Source organism: Paroedura picta, chromosome 2, assembly GCF_049243985.1.
Source record: "Paroedura picta isolate Pp20150507F chromosome 2, Ppicta_v3.0, whole genome shotgun sequence".
Taxonomy (NCBI): Eukaryota; Metazoa; Chordata; class Lepidosauria; order Squamata; family Gekkonidae; genus Paroedura; species Paroedura picta.
In genome coordinates this window covers 177,956,705-177,973,471 of record NC_135370.1, presented here as the reverse complement: position 1 = coordinate 177,973,471, position 16,767 = coordinate 177,956,705, and the positions used below count along the sequence as shown (strand labels likewise).

The following is a 16,767-nucleotide window of genomic DNA, read 5'->3' as shown; positions in this document are numbered from 1 at the left end:
GTTCTGGCCCCAATAAAGAACTACAACAGCTCCAGACTCGTCTATAAGTCATTGACCCACAAGATCCTACAGGGATTTAACAGTAGCCTCTTTGGGTGGGTCTTAATCTCTTTCCTACGCATCCATTCACGGATATGGGAGAGATCTGTTCTTCGTTAGGTTTTAGCAATACTGGTATAACTTGTCCCACCAATAAATTAAGGCAGGACTGGCCTCAGATTTCCTGTTTCCCTATTGATTCCCTAGCCTTTTGAATGGGTCGAATAATGGAGAGGCTAAGAATGGGATTTTGGAAGGTCAGCGTTCCAGATGTGGCTGAGACAAACAGCTAACTGGTCGTTCTCTCCCTCCCTCCCGCATCACCCAATATGGGGATAATTAAAACAACCACCGACAGTGCAGTACAGATGTTAGGGGCAGTGTGATAGAAGCTAGCAGAAGTTTTCTGAATGTACCTTCCACGTTGAAGGTAGGATGGGGAACTTCAGCCGGAGCTAAAAAAAATTTCTACTCCCGAATGACGGTGCGTTTTTCTGAAAATACTCCTATGCAGCTGTTTACAAATGAGGAGGATGAACTACCCTGATCTATTCTGATTTGGATGAGCCAGGTTAGCTGGATCTCATCAGATCCCAGAAGCTAAAAAAGGTCAGCCTGGCTAGTATTTGGACTAATAAGGAATTTCAGAGGTTGCTGTGCAGAGGCAAGCAGTGGAAAGCCATCTGTCTTTGTCTATTGCCTTTAAAACCACAGGGCTGCCATAACTGCAACTTGAGGGAAGGGTTGCCAACCTCCAGGTGGTGGCTGGAGACCTGGGATTACAGCTGATCTCCAGGCGACGATAAGATGGGGGGAAATGGCCTTATCTAGGAAGGTGGACTCTATGGCAGCCTTTCTCAACCTTGTTAAGGTTGAACAACCCCGGAAACATTCTTCAGGTTTTGAGAAACCCCAGATGTAATGTCAGCAGGCCACACCTTCCTGCCAAGCCCCCACAAGTCAAATGTCACCAGAAGTATTTGTTTGTTTGTTTTCACATTTCTATACCTCTGCTCCCAAAAAGTCTCACAGCAGTTTACAACAGTCCAATAAAACACAATAAATCCCCTAAAAACACCCCTTAATACATTAAGACCTTGAAGACCTTGATAAAGAGACTAAAAGAAGAAAGTGAAAAGATGGGACTATACCTAAGTATCAAAAAGACCAAGATCATGACAACTACTGGCAGTAGCACCAAAGTCACGATTGACAACGAGAATATTGAATGTATTGATGATTTCATCTTTTTTGGCTCTATGATCACTCAAAGTGGTGGAGGCAGCCGTGAAATCAAACGGCGAATAACACTGGGCCGGAATGCAATGTTAGTCATGAACCAAATATAGAAGAGTGAGGATATCAGCCTTAATACAAAGTGCCGGTTAGTCAACGCCGTTGTCTTCCCTGTAACAACCTACAGATGCGAAAGCTGGACCCTGAAGAAGGAAGACAGGAGGAGAATAGATGCCTTTGAATTATGGCGTTGGAGACGAATGCTGCGAATCCCATGGACAGCCAAAGTCACCAACAAGATGGTTTTGGAGAGGAGCAAGCCAACTGTGTCATTGGAAGGGAAGATGTTACGGCTGAAGCTTACTTACTTTGGACACGATTTGGATTTATAGCCCGCTGCTCTTGGAGACTGGCTTGTGGCGGGTCATACAAAAACAATCCAAACAATAAAACCCAATAAAATACCCATAAAAAGCCCAAATAACTACAATTACAGCAAACCCAACGGCAAAAAACATAACCCTCCTTAAACAGGAAGGCCCCTACGAGGGCGGCATGGGGGGAAGCCAGACAGTGTTTAGGTGCCCAGAGTACAAGGGGGACCCTACCATCTGCTCTAGCACTGGCCCTGACCATAAACCTATGGAAAGCAGAAAGCCCTCCAAGGGCTCACAGACCCTCTGGAAAGCAGAAAGCCCTCCAAGGGCTCACAGCTCCCCTGGGAGCTCGTTCCACCAGGTAGGGGCCAGCAGGGGTAGTCAACCTGTGGTCCTCCAGATGTTCATGGACAATTGCTGGCAGGGGCTCATGGGAATTGTAGTCCATGAACATCTGGAGGACCACAGGTTGACTACCCCTGGGGGCCAGGACTTATAAGGTCCTGGCCCTGGTTGGGAAACACCTGGAGATTTGGGGGTGCAGTATGGACATGGAAAAACCTCAGTGGGTTATGAAATTAGTCAGAGAGTCCACCCTGCAAAGCAGCCTCTGTCTCCAGGGGAACTAATTAGTCTTGGCCATTGGGAGAGCAATGGATAATAATGGGAGATCTCCAGGTGGCAGCAGGAGGTTGGCAACAGTATATTGTATGGGTTTTTGTTGTTTTAGCTGTGTCACATCCACTTTTCGGTCATGCATGTCTGAAGACAGAAAGTGAGAGGAAGGGGAAGGGGAAGGGGAAAGAGAGAGAGAGACAGAGGGAGGTCGGGCCACCACCCGCTTCTCCCGCCTCCCTGAGGGCCATTTTCTCTCGCTTTCTTTCTCTCAGGCCGGAGAGAACCGCGCAGGCGCAGCAGCCCGCCAGGGTGATGTAATAAGAACCCCGGCCTGAGCAAGCGCTTCCCACTCCGGCTCCGTCCCCTCCCCTCCACCCCACATCCGGGACTCTCGCTTGGCCCGAAGCAAGCCCGTCGTCGACGCAGCCGCTCTCAAAAGGGAGCGAGCGAGAGGAGGGAGGGGGGAGCGCTGATTGGTCAGCAAAACCGAGCGTTTCAGGAAGAACGGGGTGGGCCGAGAGAGGGCGGGGCCTCCCGGCCGCGCCTGCGCGCTGGGCGGCTGTCAGACGTGCGCGCGGGGCGGGCGGCCGCCCTCGTCCGCGGGGCGCGTGCGCAGTGCGCGCGGGGAGTGTGTTTTTCACCCCCCTTCCCCCCCTCCGCGCGTGCGCGGACGCTCGCCCTGGGCCCGCCTGAGGGGATCGAGCGGCGCTGAGGGAAAGGGGACGGCGGAGCGGGCGGCTCTCCGGCCGGCGAGGCGAGGCGAGGCCGGGGCGCGGGAGGTCGGCTGGCTGGCTGGCTCCGGCAGGAGCGATGAGCGCTCGGTGCCCGCCCTGGGCCCGAGCCGACGAGCAGCAGCGGGAGGAGGAGGAGAGGCGGCGGCGGCCGTCGTCGCCTCCGCCGTGCGAATGAACTGAGCGAGGCCCGCTCCGGCCTGGCCCCAGACCCCGCGCCGCCGAGCAGCCGCAGCCGCCCCGCCCGGGGCTCCCCTTCTGCCCGCCGGGGCTGCGGGGTGAGTGGAGGGGAGGCCGCCGGGCCGTGCAAGCAAGCGGGGCGGCGAAAGGGAGGGGGAGAGAGGCCTGGTTTGTACGGGGGGAGGTCGTAGGGGGGCTCTCCGGCAGGGGTAGTCAAACTGCGGCCCACCATTTGTCCATGGACTACAATTCCCATGAGCCCCTGCCGGCAGGGGCTCATGGGAATTGTAGTCCATGGACAAATGGAGGGCCGCAGTTTGACTACCCGTGGCCTACAGTGACCATGAGCCTCTGCCAGCGCAAGTGGTTCATGGGCACCTGGAGAGCCACCACTGGCAGCAGTTCGTGGGAATTGTAGCCCCCGGGGCATCCGCAAAGCCACCACTGGCTCACGGTCGTTGTAGTCCGGGAGAATCTGGGGAGCCACAGTTGGCAGGGGTTATTGTAGTATATGGAGAACTGCAGCTTCCAGGGGCTTATAGTAATGGTAGTCCGTGGGTATCTGGAGAACTGCAGCTGGTGCGGATCATGGTTATTGGAGTCCATGGGCACCTGGAGAAGTGCAGCTGGTGGGACTCATGGTTATTGTAGTCTATAGGCATTTGAAGGACTGCAGATTGCGGCATTCATGGTTATTGTAGTCCTTAGACAGCTGGAGAGCCATGTTTTGGCCACCCTTGATTTATCCCCCCTTTCCCTACTAACAACTGGCACTTGGGGGCATTGATGGGAGCGGTTTTTGAAATATTGGAGCTGTCTGTACTGAGTAGATAACAAACACACCCTGTACACACAGTCCAAATCTTTCTTTGCACATCTGCAGTTGTGGCTGTTGTCGTGCATGGTGCTGATTCAGAATAATGCCCTCCCCCCCTTCTTCCTAAATAAGGCCCCAGTCTGTTCCCTCAAGGGGTTGCAGTGTGAATGCACAGGAGAGAATTCTAGATGTTTTTGTACCTTTCTTTTTAAAAAATCCTTTCATTTGATATAACCTGCCCTGAGTCTGGAGAGAAAGGGTGGGTAAGAAATAAAATTAAAATAATATTTGAGGGATGCGGGCAGCTATTATTGTTTTGAAGGGAAGGTTAATTTATTTCCACTCGCCTTTTCTTCCTCCCTCACTGGGGAGCTGCTGGGAGAGCCAGATTTTAAAAGCAGGTAATGGGACAAGCTCAGCCATTGCCATTGAAAAGCTGGTAGTTCAGGGGTTGGCGGTTTTCTTTTTAAAACTTGCCAAAGCAAGACTCAGAGTGTTTTGGGTTTTTGTTCAATTGGCTGGGCTTCTGACACATGCAGGCCTATTAGTCACAGAATTCACACTGGCACAGAGGAATAAAAATCCTTTTTCGTTTTGATCAAACTTGTTTCCAGGTAAGTGTGATTTGCAGCCTCAGTTAATGGATGCGTCTAGAAAAAAAAAAAGGCCAGTTGGGACTTTGGTGGCTCTGCAGTCATTGTTCATATCAACCCAGTCTTGTGATGACATCTAGAAGTCTGTTCCTTTGGTGGGCGAAAGGGCTCCCTGCCTGCCAGGAGTTATTAATAATGGTTACAAGGTCACGGTTGCCTCCTGTAGCCCACCTCTGGCTTAGCATTCTCCTATCGCTCACTGAACCATTAATAAATGAATCTATTTATAAAGCACCCCACCCTGCTGGATAATCCACTTCACTAGGTAGATGCTTTAAAATGTGTAATATTTATAAAGCCGTTGGCTTCAGTGATTGCCTTCCTACACACAACTGCTTGCTGCTGCCTTTTTTTTTTTGTTGAAACCAAAAAAGTTGTGGGGAAGGAGGAAATAATGAACCAAAACAAAAAAGGGTTATGTAAATATACTGCCTCATGACATATTTCGGATATTAGAACAGGGTGTGAGACTTGGTTTTAAGAGAGGATTGCATCACCTCCCAATGAAATATTGAAAGTAATTAGCTCTTTTTTTAACGCTGTCATTGACATTAGCTATTTTAAGTGGCATTCTGACCAAGCAGTGCTCTTACGTTTGTTTATCTTAACTGGTACGGTCGTGACTATATCTAGCCTGCAGTAAAACAATTCAGATTTTATCCAAAGAAAAGACTGAAGTTTTCAGCTTGGATGAATTTTGCAAGTCACCCTGATTTGTTTATATGATTTACATGCCTGTAATTCTACTGATGGTGGCAATCGGGGAAAGGGAAAAGTTAAGCAGGGGCCCAGTAGCCCAGCCTCAGATTGCTAGAAATTCTGCTTGGACTTTTCACCTCCAGGTGTCTGTGGATGTTGCTCCTGCATTTCCAACCCACCCTGAACAATAATAAATTATACAAATGTTGTAAAAGAGAGCTAGAGAGCAGAGGTTGCCTGGTTGCTGGTTGCAAGGTGTGACTGCAGAATACAAGCTGCCCAGATGCTGAAAGCTTTAATGGCAGTGGTGCATATAAATCTGATTGCCAGGGTGTGTCTCGGAAACACAGGTTTAGGGATGAATTTAAAGCGCAAGGTCCTTTCCTTGGGAAAGGTTCAGTTATAGAGATGGGCAGCGGCTGGTGTGGTTGTTCCAAGTTGTTTTTTCAGCGTGAGAATGATTAGTCTCGATCAATTAGGTATTTTGAGTCAATGTGACTTTTCACTTTGATTGCTTAGTAAGAATTGATCGGGCATTGGTATGAATTCTGTGTTGTGTAAAAGCAAGAAGAAGAAGAAGAGTTGGTTCTTATATGCCGCTTTTCCCTACCCGAAGGAGGCTCAAAGCGGCTTACATTCGCCTTCCCATTGAAACAATTTGTAATTTAATATGTATGCTTAAAATCGTGACGCCTCTTGTTGGGTTGGGTGTCCGTGTGTGATCCGACTAAACCCTTATTTATGAGACGTAGAAGTTCTTGTTTCACAAAGGGTGTCTTGGTTGTAGCAATAGCCGTCCAAATGTGACCCAGCAGTCCCCCCCCCCCCCCTGAGTCTGCAGACCAAGAGTGCTCCAGTGAGACCAAGAGGCGTTGTCGGGCTCTAAGAATGAAATTGAGATTGTGATCTTTTTGGGTCTCGCCTGTCCAGGGACCTGAAGAAAGCAACAGAGCTGTCAGGATCTGTCAGTTCTCTTTCTCTTCCTTTATAGATCTATAAGGCAGGGGTAGTCAAACTGTGGCCCTCCAGATGTCCATGGACTACAATTCCCATGAGCCCCTGCCAGCGAATGCTGGCAGGGGCTCATGGGAATTGTAGTCCAAGGACATCTGGAGGGCCGCAGTTTTGACTACCCCTGCTGTAAGGAGTTGTAGAAGTACAGACCCGGTAGGAAAGGGGATATATAAAGCTGTAGTGAAGCCAGGTAATCGTCCCCATGTATTTCTGCTTTCTTTCAAAAGCCAGTTGGGTGGAATATTTATACATACAGATGACAGCTAAAGACGAATGTTAAACATGGCGAAATAATTTTAGAACTCCCCTCGTGCTACTTTCTACCCAGTGGTGCTGGGCGTGAGGCTTCTTCGGCTAGAATACCACGTGGCAAACTTTTACTTTCTCTCGTTTTAAACCTTGCACACTTTTAAACACCCCGACAATGAAATATTTCTCTGGCAGTCAAGCCGTGTTACCTTCAGTCCCAAAGAATATATTGAGGAGTTGGGGCTGAGGAAGGGCAGGAAGCAGCCATCTGATCCTCCATCTTGACCTAATCTAGCTCTTGTTGAACCTGCCCAGTTACCGTTGGTAAGGCCAACAGAGGGAGCGCAGCCCGGCAGAATCCAGCTAAATTTGGAATCTCTTCTGCAAGGAACGTTTTCCAGTGGGATTTATTTTGTTTTGGGATTTGCCCCTATGGGGTGATTTAAGAACCGATTTCTGATTGGAAAGTGGCCTAAAATATATTGGGACTGTCATGGCTTGGATCAACCAGATGGATTTCATATCACATAACATATCTTTCTCTCCTCCCCTCTCACAATCCACACAAAGCCCCCCCCCCCCCCGAACATTTTTCTGAAGGTCCCCTGTCTTGCTGGAGAGACATTGGGTGAGGCAGTGAGACAATCAAGCAGAAATCTTTCCATCTTTGGAAATGCTGCAGTAGATTCAAGTCTAAGTTATGGACAAAAATTGCTTCATTCTTATTAGTTTGATTAGTGTTTAGCCTGGAACAGTACGATATTCCCATTGTATAGTTGGGAAACTGAGGTTGAATAATAGCTGAAGGCCATACAGTAAGTTAGTTGTGTACTTGTATACAGTGTATTCCCAGTTCTAAAATTTTCTCTTATACCCAGTGGATTGCAGCGGCCCTTATAATCTTTGTCCGCTGGTTCTTTTTGTATTTGTTCTCAGATGAGTATAGATTTGTAAAATCTATCTGTATATGCATGTGTTACAATTTTCCTCAAGTAAAGGTTCCAGTAAAATAGTTGCTTAGAGGAAATTATTTCCTCTATATGAGAGTGGGCGATTGCAGGGCTGGTCTTAACAGTCTTGTAAGCTAGGTTAGTGTTACTGCAATTTTAACAACAATATAGATATATTTCAGATGATATGAAAATGGAACTCTTTCCTAGATTAGAATGTAAAATTTCTTGAACCCTTAGACTTAGGAAAAAGATGAAATTTGAGGGGAGGGGACAGAAATATATCTTTTCCTATCAATCCTAAACTTATTTTGCTCTTATTTTGCATTTTAACAACATAAAATGCATTATTTATAGCTTGGTAGCATATGTAATCATACTAATTGGCATTTATTTAATTCAAATGTTTAAAATGTTTATCTATGTAAGATATATAATGTTCAGTGTAAACCGCCCAGAGCTGCAAAGAAATGGGCGGCATAGAAATATAAATAAACAAACAAATAAATATATGCACTAGTTTCTTACAAGGCAAAACTGCAAATATATGCAACACTAAAATTAGCTACAAACTGTTGCTCCCTGTGTCACCTTTGCCCAGGCAGGAAAAAATAGAAGTTGAAATTTAGAAAAAACTTGCAGTACTGTTTGGGCAAAATATTGATATGTTAACTGTAGATGGGTAGAATGTCCAAGTGGAGAATGACCTAGACTAGAGATGTGAAGGCCCTGGAAAAATGAGAAAAATGCAAGGGAGCTGTTCTTTCAGATTCTGCCCTCTTTTCAAGGCATTTTGAGGAATCCTAAAAAAATCTCCCATGATTTGTTCCATTCACTTATTTATTTTTGGCAGCAATCAGTATGTTAAGGACTAGTAATCAAGCCCGCTGTACCTGAAATACAGCGGGCGCTAGCGGGAAAGTGCGCGGCCCCCGAGGTGGCAGGCCACCGGCAAGGGAGCCACGGTGAGCCGCGCTCTGCGCGGCTCGCAATTGCTGGCATGCCGGCGGCCTGATGCGTCGGAGGCGCTTTGCGCCTCTTGACGTGTCAGGCGGCTGGGAAGGGAGCAACGGAGAGCCGCGGCAAGGGAGGCACGGCCGGCCGCGCTAATTGCCGGTGTGCCGGTGGCCTGACGTGTCGGAGGCGCTTTGCGCCTCTCAACTTGTCAGGCCGCCAGCAAGGGAGCAACCGCAAGCAGTAGCTCCCTTGCCGGCGGGTGGCCAATCGGAGGGCCCAATCGGCAGGTGCTTCGCGCTTGCCGATTGGGCCCTACGATTGTCGGTCTGGAGGAAGGGGCCAATCGGCACCCTTCCTCATCCTGGACAGAGCCCGCCCTAATTCCTCCCCCCCAGCCCTTAGCGCATTATTTAGTCTGCTGCGTCCGTGGTGCCGCGGGCGGTGTTAAGATAATGTAAAAGTTCAGTGTTTTCAATGGTCAAAGTTTTTGATATCCAAGTATGTTATTCTCTAGGGAGTGATTGGAACTCAGCTCTACTTTCCTTTCTGAAGGGTTCGGGTGGAAGGAAGGAACTAGTGGGCATGTAAATCTGTATACCTACCAACCTAGCATACAGAAAGATGAAAAGCTAGCCCCCTTTTCTACCTTGGAGACTCCACTTCATAGATTTGCTTCCATAACTTCATCCTTTTCTTCATTGGCACATGACCTCCTCAGCATGATTGTTCAAATGGTTTGGTATTTAAGACATGAACTTAATGGAACAATAGTGAAGATGTACTGGATTCTTAAATGGAATTGTAAGGCAGGGGAATGGCCTACTTCTAAGTGAGTCTGCACATGTACTCACTTTTCTCAAGGGTTGGGGAACAAAGAACCTACGGTCCTGTCATTATTAGATAAACACCATGATTCAGTTAGAGTCAGGCTTCCCCCTTGCACAAGGCTATTCTGGACTCCATGCAATATTTGTAAGTATTCAACCATGGACAAGTCATAGGCAGCTAGCTGACCAGTGTTTCTTCTTTAAAGTTTAACTTAGCTTGGTTCTTACTTTGCACTTTGTGATTCTTTAAACAAGTTCTTTTTATTTCCGTAATATACACTCCACTTAAATCTTCACTGATAGAATCATAGGGTTGGAAGGGACCTCATGGGTCATCTAGTCCAACCTCCTGCACTATGCAGGACACTCACAACCCTATCACTCATCCACTGTAACCTGCTACCACCTTAAGCCTTCACAGAATCAGCCTCTCCATCAGATGGTTATCCAGCCTCTATTTAAAAATTTCCAAAGATGGAAAACCCACCACCTCCCGAGGAAACCTGTTCCACTGAGAAACCACTCTAACTGTCAGGAACTTCTTCCGGATGTTTAGATGGAATTTCTTTTGAATTATTTTCATCCTGTTCGTTTTGGTCTGTCCTTCTGGGGCAAGAGAGAACAACTCTGCTCCATCCTCTACATGGCAGCCTTTTAAATACTTGAAGATGGTTATCAGATCCCCTCTCAGTTGTCTCCTCTCCAGGCTAAACAGACCAAGATCCCCCAACATTTCTTCATATGTCTTGGTCTCCAAGCCTCTCACCAGCTTTGTTGCTCTCCTCTGGACATGCTGCAGTTTGTCAACATCCTTCTTCAACTGGGATGCCCAAAACTGAACACAGGACTCCCAAGTGTGGCCGAATCCGAGCAGAGTAAAGCAGTACCATCACCTCCCACAATCTGGACACCATACTCCATTTGATACAGCCCAAAATCCCATTTGCCTTTTTAGCCACCGAGTCACACTGTTGACTCATGTTCAATGTATGGTCTACTAAGACTCCTAAATCCTTTTTTTACATGATACTGTCAAGACAAGTTTCTCCTATCCTATATTAGTGTATTTGTTTTTTTCCTACCTAAATGCAGAACTTTACACTTGTCCCTATTGAGCTTCATTTTATTTAGTTTAGCCCACATCTTGAGCCTATCAAGATCATCCTGTATTCTGATTCTGTCTTCGGTTGTGTTTGCTACCCCTCCCAGTTTAGTATGTAAATGTATTTAGATGTATTTAGTTGTAAATAAATCTGAGGTACTGGATATTCAAAAGTAGTTTTAAAAGTTATTTATTTATATTATTTATTTATATATTTATACTTGTTGACCGCCACTCCCGGTACTAGGTGGCTTGTGGTGGTTTACATAAAAATCTTTTAAAAAATCTTCTATACAGTGGCATTACAATATCAGCCATTTTATTCTCAATCCCTTTCCGAATTCTAATGTAAACCCTTTCCTAATAATCCCAAAGTCGCTAATGTAGAGTTTTCCTATTTCACCACCGTAGTACGCTAGGTGGGTGCTTTCTTGGGTGATTTGTTCAGTGAGGTGGTTATTACCTGGAATGCAGTGGACATGATCCAACTTGAGTGCTTGACTCCAAATAATTTCTGGGGGGCGTGTAGAAGGCTCATTCTTAATAGTTCAATTAAGTCTTTAAGTCATTAAGTCTTTAAAGTGGGTTTGATGTGATTGTATTAACTGGGCATAGTTTACTTCCATATCTTTGCATCACAGTCAAGGATCTTGGATACTTGGCCGAGCAAAATGATTAACAGTTGCCCTTTTCCAAAGCGTGGAAATGCAAAGGATGGCAATGAATGATTTGTAGTCACACTGCTTTGAAAGCATTCCAGGTGCCTCCAAAACGCAGCATGACATGAATGCATGCAATGAAATTTTGGCATTCCACTGGCCGCAAAATTGGGGAAAGCAGTGGGTAGTGTCCACCAAAGCTGAGGATGACGAAGTTCCTTCTCCAAGTGTAACCAGTGACCAAAATAGAACACAAAGAGGATAAATTGGGATCACAGTGAAGCATATCATAGAATCATAGAACAATAAGAGTTGGAAGGGACCTCCTAGGTCATCTAGTCCAACCCCTGCACTATGCAGGACACTCTCAACCCTATCGCTCATCCACTGTCACCTGCCACCCCCTTGAAGGTTCACAGAATCAGCCTCCCCGTCAGATGGCTCTTCAGATGGCTCTATCCAGACTCTTGTTTAAAAATCTCCAAAGATGGAGAAGCCGCCACCTCCCGAGGAAGCTTGTTCCATTGAGAAACCGCTCTGTCAGGAACTTCTTCCGGAGATTTAGACAGAATTACTTTTGAATTAATTTCATCCCATTGGTTCTAGTCTGTCACTCCGGGGCAAGAGAGAACAACTCTGCTCCATCCTCTCTATAGCAGCCTTTTTCAGTTGTTTCTTTTATAGGAAGATTCATATGGAAATTATTTGCCCACTGTTAGGTTTTCTGGTTAGGCTTGAGTGCCTTTTTGGCTGACAGGGACCATCGAACAACATGTCAAGTGGCCAGACTTTGGACCGAAAGCTTCAGAAATTGTACTTGGTAGCTGAGGCCAGATAAATTTGAAATTAATTTATTCATATAAATACATTTTTAATACTAAATTGTAATTGTAGTAATTTTAATACTGAATTGTTGTATTGATGAAGCAGCTTTGTTTTCTGTTCCTTTTTATAATTTGATTTTTTTTTGGCATGCTTTAATTGTGAAGCCTTGTGCTTGTACCGGTTGAGGGCCATATATCAACAATAAACTGAAACTGGGGGATCACGTTCTAGGGGGTAGCCATGTTGGTTTGAAGTAGCACAACAAAAATAGAGTCCAGTAGCACCTTTAATACCAGCAAAAATTTATTAAAAGGGTGAGCTTTCGAGTGCAGGCGCTCTTCCTCAGACTAACTGAAAAGCCATCATATCTGTGGAGCAAATTGTGGCAAATTAGTAAACTGTGTCATAATATCCAAATTAAGCCATATGATACCATATGATAATTCTTTGCTAAAACAGCTAATCAGTCCTTTTGAGTTCAGTTGTAGTTCACAAAAACATTGGAGAAATAAAACTGTCTCCATTAGTAATTAACGGCAGGCACTTTCCCAGTTGTTGCTGGCCCCATCTGTGGCATAGACAAGACATAGTTTGGTCAAACAGCTGGCTGAGTGCTGGCTGGCTTAGGTTTTAGATGCTTTACCGTTTGCCTGAAATATGGGAAGGATGTCCCATTGATCCCAGTTGACGACACTTTTCAAGTTAACTCTGGTAGCGTCAAATGATTCTGCCTTCTTCCTGAAGATAAAATTGCTGGCGGACACCGAACAGTAGGAGTCCATGCACCTCTCTGACTGTTTACGCACTGGGAACTTCACTGCTCCAGCTCCCATGCAGCTGCACTAATCGAGGGCAACTGAGGTGCGGCATTCCAAATGCTCCCCCCGTGTGGGTGCAGGAAGAGGTGGGGCAACCTGCCACGACTAAAACTCCAGCCTGCAGCCTGGCATGAAACCTCCAGTGCATAAAAGATCTCTGAGAGGCAAATGGAATTCATTTCTCCTACCATCCTTCATTTAATGGGAAATCCTATGCTAATAATTTACTAGGTGTGTCACGTTAAGCTGCAGAGGCTGGTTCTGCGGCGATTAAAAGCGCTCTCCTAATCTGTCCTGGCCGTGCCCCCATCGCAGATGGGCTCAAATCAGTGTTCTAGTGCAGCTTATTTAAGAGTTGCTTCCTGGTTATAGAGCAGGATGTGATTTAGAGTGTTTTTTTTTTTAAAGTTTGAAACCTAGATCTGCCATGCAAAATAGGCAGCGAATTACTACAGCGTGCTACAAACAAGAGCAGGTTGGGTTGTTTCAAAAGGAGAGCACACTTATTCTCTTGGAAGTGCTGTCTAAGTGCTCTCCACTTACGCAATAGCCTCCAGACACAATACACGTGTTCTGAGTACAAAGGTAGAGCTGTGCAAAGTTTGCACTGTCGAGGTCAGCGTTGTGTAAGGCAGAAGCCGTTTAGACTTCTGAACCAGCCCTCCGATCTGAACCAGCTTGGGATAGTAGTTGAGAGCAGCGGACTCTTAATTGGGAGAACTGGGGGGGGGGGGGAGGTTGATTCCCAGGGGCCTCCTGCACATGAAGCTTCCTGGGTGACCCATGGCCGCTCACAGCTCCAAAGTGGCATATAAGAACCAACTCTTCTTCTTCTTCTTCAGTAATATCAGGGCTCTCTCAGCCCCACCTACCTCTCAAGCTGCCTGCTGTGGGGTGAGGCAATGGTAAAGCCACTTTGGGACTCCTTAAGGCAGAGAAAAGCAGGGGGATAGAAAGCTGCTTCTGTAGGCTGTTGATGAGATGGTAATAGCAGAAGTCATTTAATGCATGGGTTAGAGCTGGGAAGGGAAATAAGCAGAATGCATTTGACAATACAAGCTTGGGCCTTGTTCACAGGCTAAGTGCTATTCGTTTTTTCTCATGGGTATTGTCCGCTCCCACAAGTAGCATAGATTAAGGTAAAGGTAAAGGTATCCCCTGTGCAAGCACCAGGTCATGTCTGACCCTTGGGGTGACGCCCTCCAGCGTTTTCATGGCAGACTCAATACAGGGTGGTTTGCCAGTGCCTTCCCCAGTCATTACCGTTTACCCCCCAGCAAGCTGGGTACTCATTTTACCAACCTTGGAAGGATGGAAGGCTGAGTCAACCTTGAGCCGGCTGCTGGGATTGAACTCCCAGCCTCATGGGCAGAACTTTCAAGCAGCATGACTGCTGCCTTACCACTCTGCGCCACAAGAGGCTCTGCACATAGTATTTGAAGCAAAGAGTTGGGAAAAGTCAGTTGGAAGGTATGTTTTTGACATTTCAGAAGTATATGTGTCTTTGAAGCTGTGTTCTGAGTATATGAATTTCTCCCTGATTGCACGTGCATGTTGCCCTGTATGCAATATAATTTGTTACTGCAAGAATATAAAAGAAGAAGAGTAGGTTCTTATATGCCACTTTTCTGTACCAGAAGGAGTCTCTCAAAGCAGCTGACAATTGCTTTCTCCTTCCTCTCCCCACAGCAGACACCCTGTGAGGCGGGTGAGGCTGAGAGAGCCCTGATATTACTGCTCGGTCATAACAGCTCTATCAGTGCTGTGGCGATCCCAAGGTCACCCATTTGGCTGCAGGTGGGGGAGAAGTTGGGGACTCAAACCCGGCTCGCTAGGCTAGAAGTCTGCGCTCCTAACCACTACACCAAGCAAGTGGACCTCTATACAAACTTAAGCAAATGTACTTCTATCTGACAAGAGCCTCTTGTGGCGCAGAATGGTAAGGCAGCCGTCTGAAAGCTCTGCCCATGAGGCTGGGAGTTCAATCCCAGCAGCCGGCTCAAGGTTGACTCAGCCTTCCATCCTTCCGAGGTCGGTAAAATGAGTACCCAGCTTGCTGGGGGGTAAACGGTGATGACTGGGGAAGGCACTGGCAAACCACCCCGTATTGAATCTGCCATGAAAACGCTAGAGGGCGTCACCCCAAGGGTCAGACATGACTCGGTGCTTGCACAGGGGATACCTTGACCTCTATCTATCCATGCTGCTATATATTACTATGCGGTTGTAAAAGCAAAAGCCGAGAGATACAATACCTGAAAACGGCTAACTTAAAACTACTTTAAATCAGAGTCTCTGTAAATATGCTGTAATGTTTGAAGTGATGTTGCAGAGGGGTTTATGACAATGGTTTCCTCAGTTGTTAAAATGCATCCTGCAGGCATATATCATGCAGTTGCATGCCCCCACTTCCTAGTGAGATCATGCTGTGCTTTTTCCTTCTTAGTGGTTTTAAGAGGCTTTCACTGGGTGAAACAAGCTCCTGGAACACATCCAAGTTCTGACAGAGCTGGCACAGTTCCACAGGGCCTGCAAGGCAGAGCTCTTCCACCAGGCTTTTGGTTGGGGCCAGCGATACTATGACATCGACTGGGGCCGGTGATCTAATAACATCGATTGGGCCCACACTACCAGAAAGATGCTCCTTTAATATGCTCTAGTTCCGGAAGAACTGTCTTCAACTGGGGCTTTTGATTCTGCTTCTTGGTACTAAGATCTAGCAACAAACTATTGCTATAAACCAATTTTTTTTTATTTATTAGATTTTTCTACTGCCCTCCCATATGGATCAGGGCAGTTTACATATAACATCACGGGGTAATACGTGGAACGACTTATAAATATATATAACATAGACAGAAATAACATCAACATAATCCAACAGTGGCTCTAATTTAACATAATTTAACATCGACAATAATATAAGAGGAACGACAACTTAACATAGAAACTCCCAGAGAGGTCAGACAGGTTTAGGGTATGGAGGAGGTGTCTTGGGGGGGGGGGGGGGGACAGGACCTGTGGATGTTATTGGTTGGTTGGTCTCAGGCAAATGCCCGGTTGAGGAGTTCCCTTTTGTAGGCTCTTCGGAATTGTGGGAGTTTAGGCAGGGCCCTGATCTCTTCAGGGAGCTCGTTCCACCAGGTGGGGGCCAGGATTGAGAAGGCTCTGACGACCCTTGTCAAAGACCAACGTACTTCTTTGAGGCCAGGGATCACCTGCATGTGGGGGAGGAGTGACAGAGCGTAGTGCTTTTTGTGGGATATAGGCAGAGAGAGTGTGTTAGACATATGAATAATTGCTAATTTACAGCGTTTATCAAACAGCATATTCTCTGCCTAATTATGCTGAGGTTATTTTACAAGTTTGTTTAGTTGATGCACCTGTAGCAGGCTTGCTCTGTGAAGATGAGGAAGGTTTTCTTCCTAGACAAGAAGGCTGATTTTATCTTAAAGGTGAATGAAACCATAGCAGTGGCAATCAGAACCTCCACCACTGCTGATATCATATCACATGCGGCTTTAGTGTGGACCCGAAAACTCCTGCAGTTGATCCCTGATAATAATCGCAGGATGTTTGAAGGTGCCAACAGGTTGCTGAAGGCAACATCTTTTTCAGTTGATGTAACCCTGGAATCTGGAATTTTTTCTTGAGGGCCATTTTTCTTGAGGGCCGTGGCCTCGGCAGCTACCACCAATAGGATATTGTGGCTTAATGCCTGGCAGGTGAACAGATAAATCATGAATCTCAGCATACCTCTTCCACGAGATAAATTATTTGGAAGTACTGTACACCAAAGTCTTGTGCAAACTAGGTATTAGAACAGGGGTAGTCAAACTGCGGCCCTCCAGATGTCCATGGACTACAATTCCCAGGAGCCCCTGCCAGCATTTGCTGGCAGGGGCTCCTGGGAATTGTAGTCCATGGACATCTGGAGGGCCGCAGTTTGACTACCCCTGTATTAGAAGGTTCTTCCCAGAAACATTAGCTGTGGTGACCGCAGGTCATTTCTGTCT

General features: G+C 46.5%; 1 protein-coding gene across 3 annotated transcripts in view; it reads left to right on the top strand.

Moving 5' to 3' along the window:
- The first annotated feature begins 2,913 nt into the window (after positions 1 to 2,913).
- Positions 2,914 to 16,767, top strand: part of PPM1A (protein phosphatase, Mg2+/Mn2+ dependent 1A) — a 53,384-nt gene continuing 39,530 nt past the window's right edge. The window contains exon 1 of one of the 3 annotated variants that reach the window (XM_077323943.1): positions 2,914 to 3,279. The gene's annotated coding sequence lies outside the window, so the exon portion shown is untranslated. The remainder of the gene's footprint in view (positions 3,280 to 16,767) is intronic. The other 2 variants (XM_077323944.1, XM_077323942.1) reach the window with 2 other exon arrangements.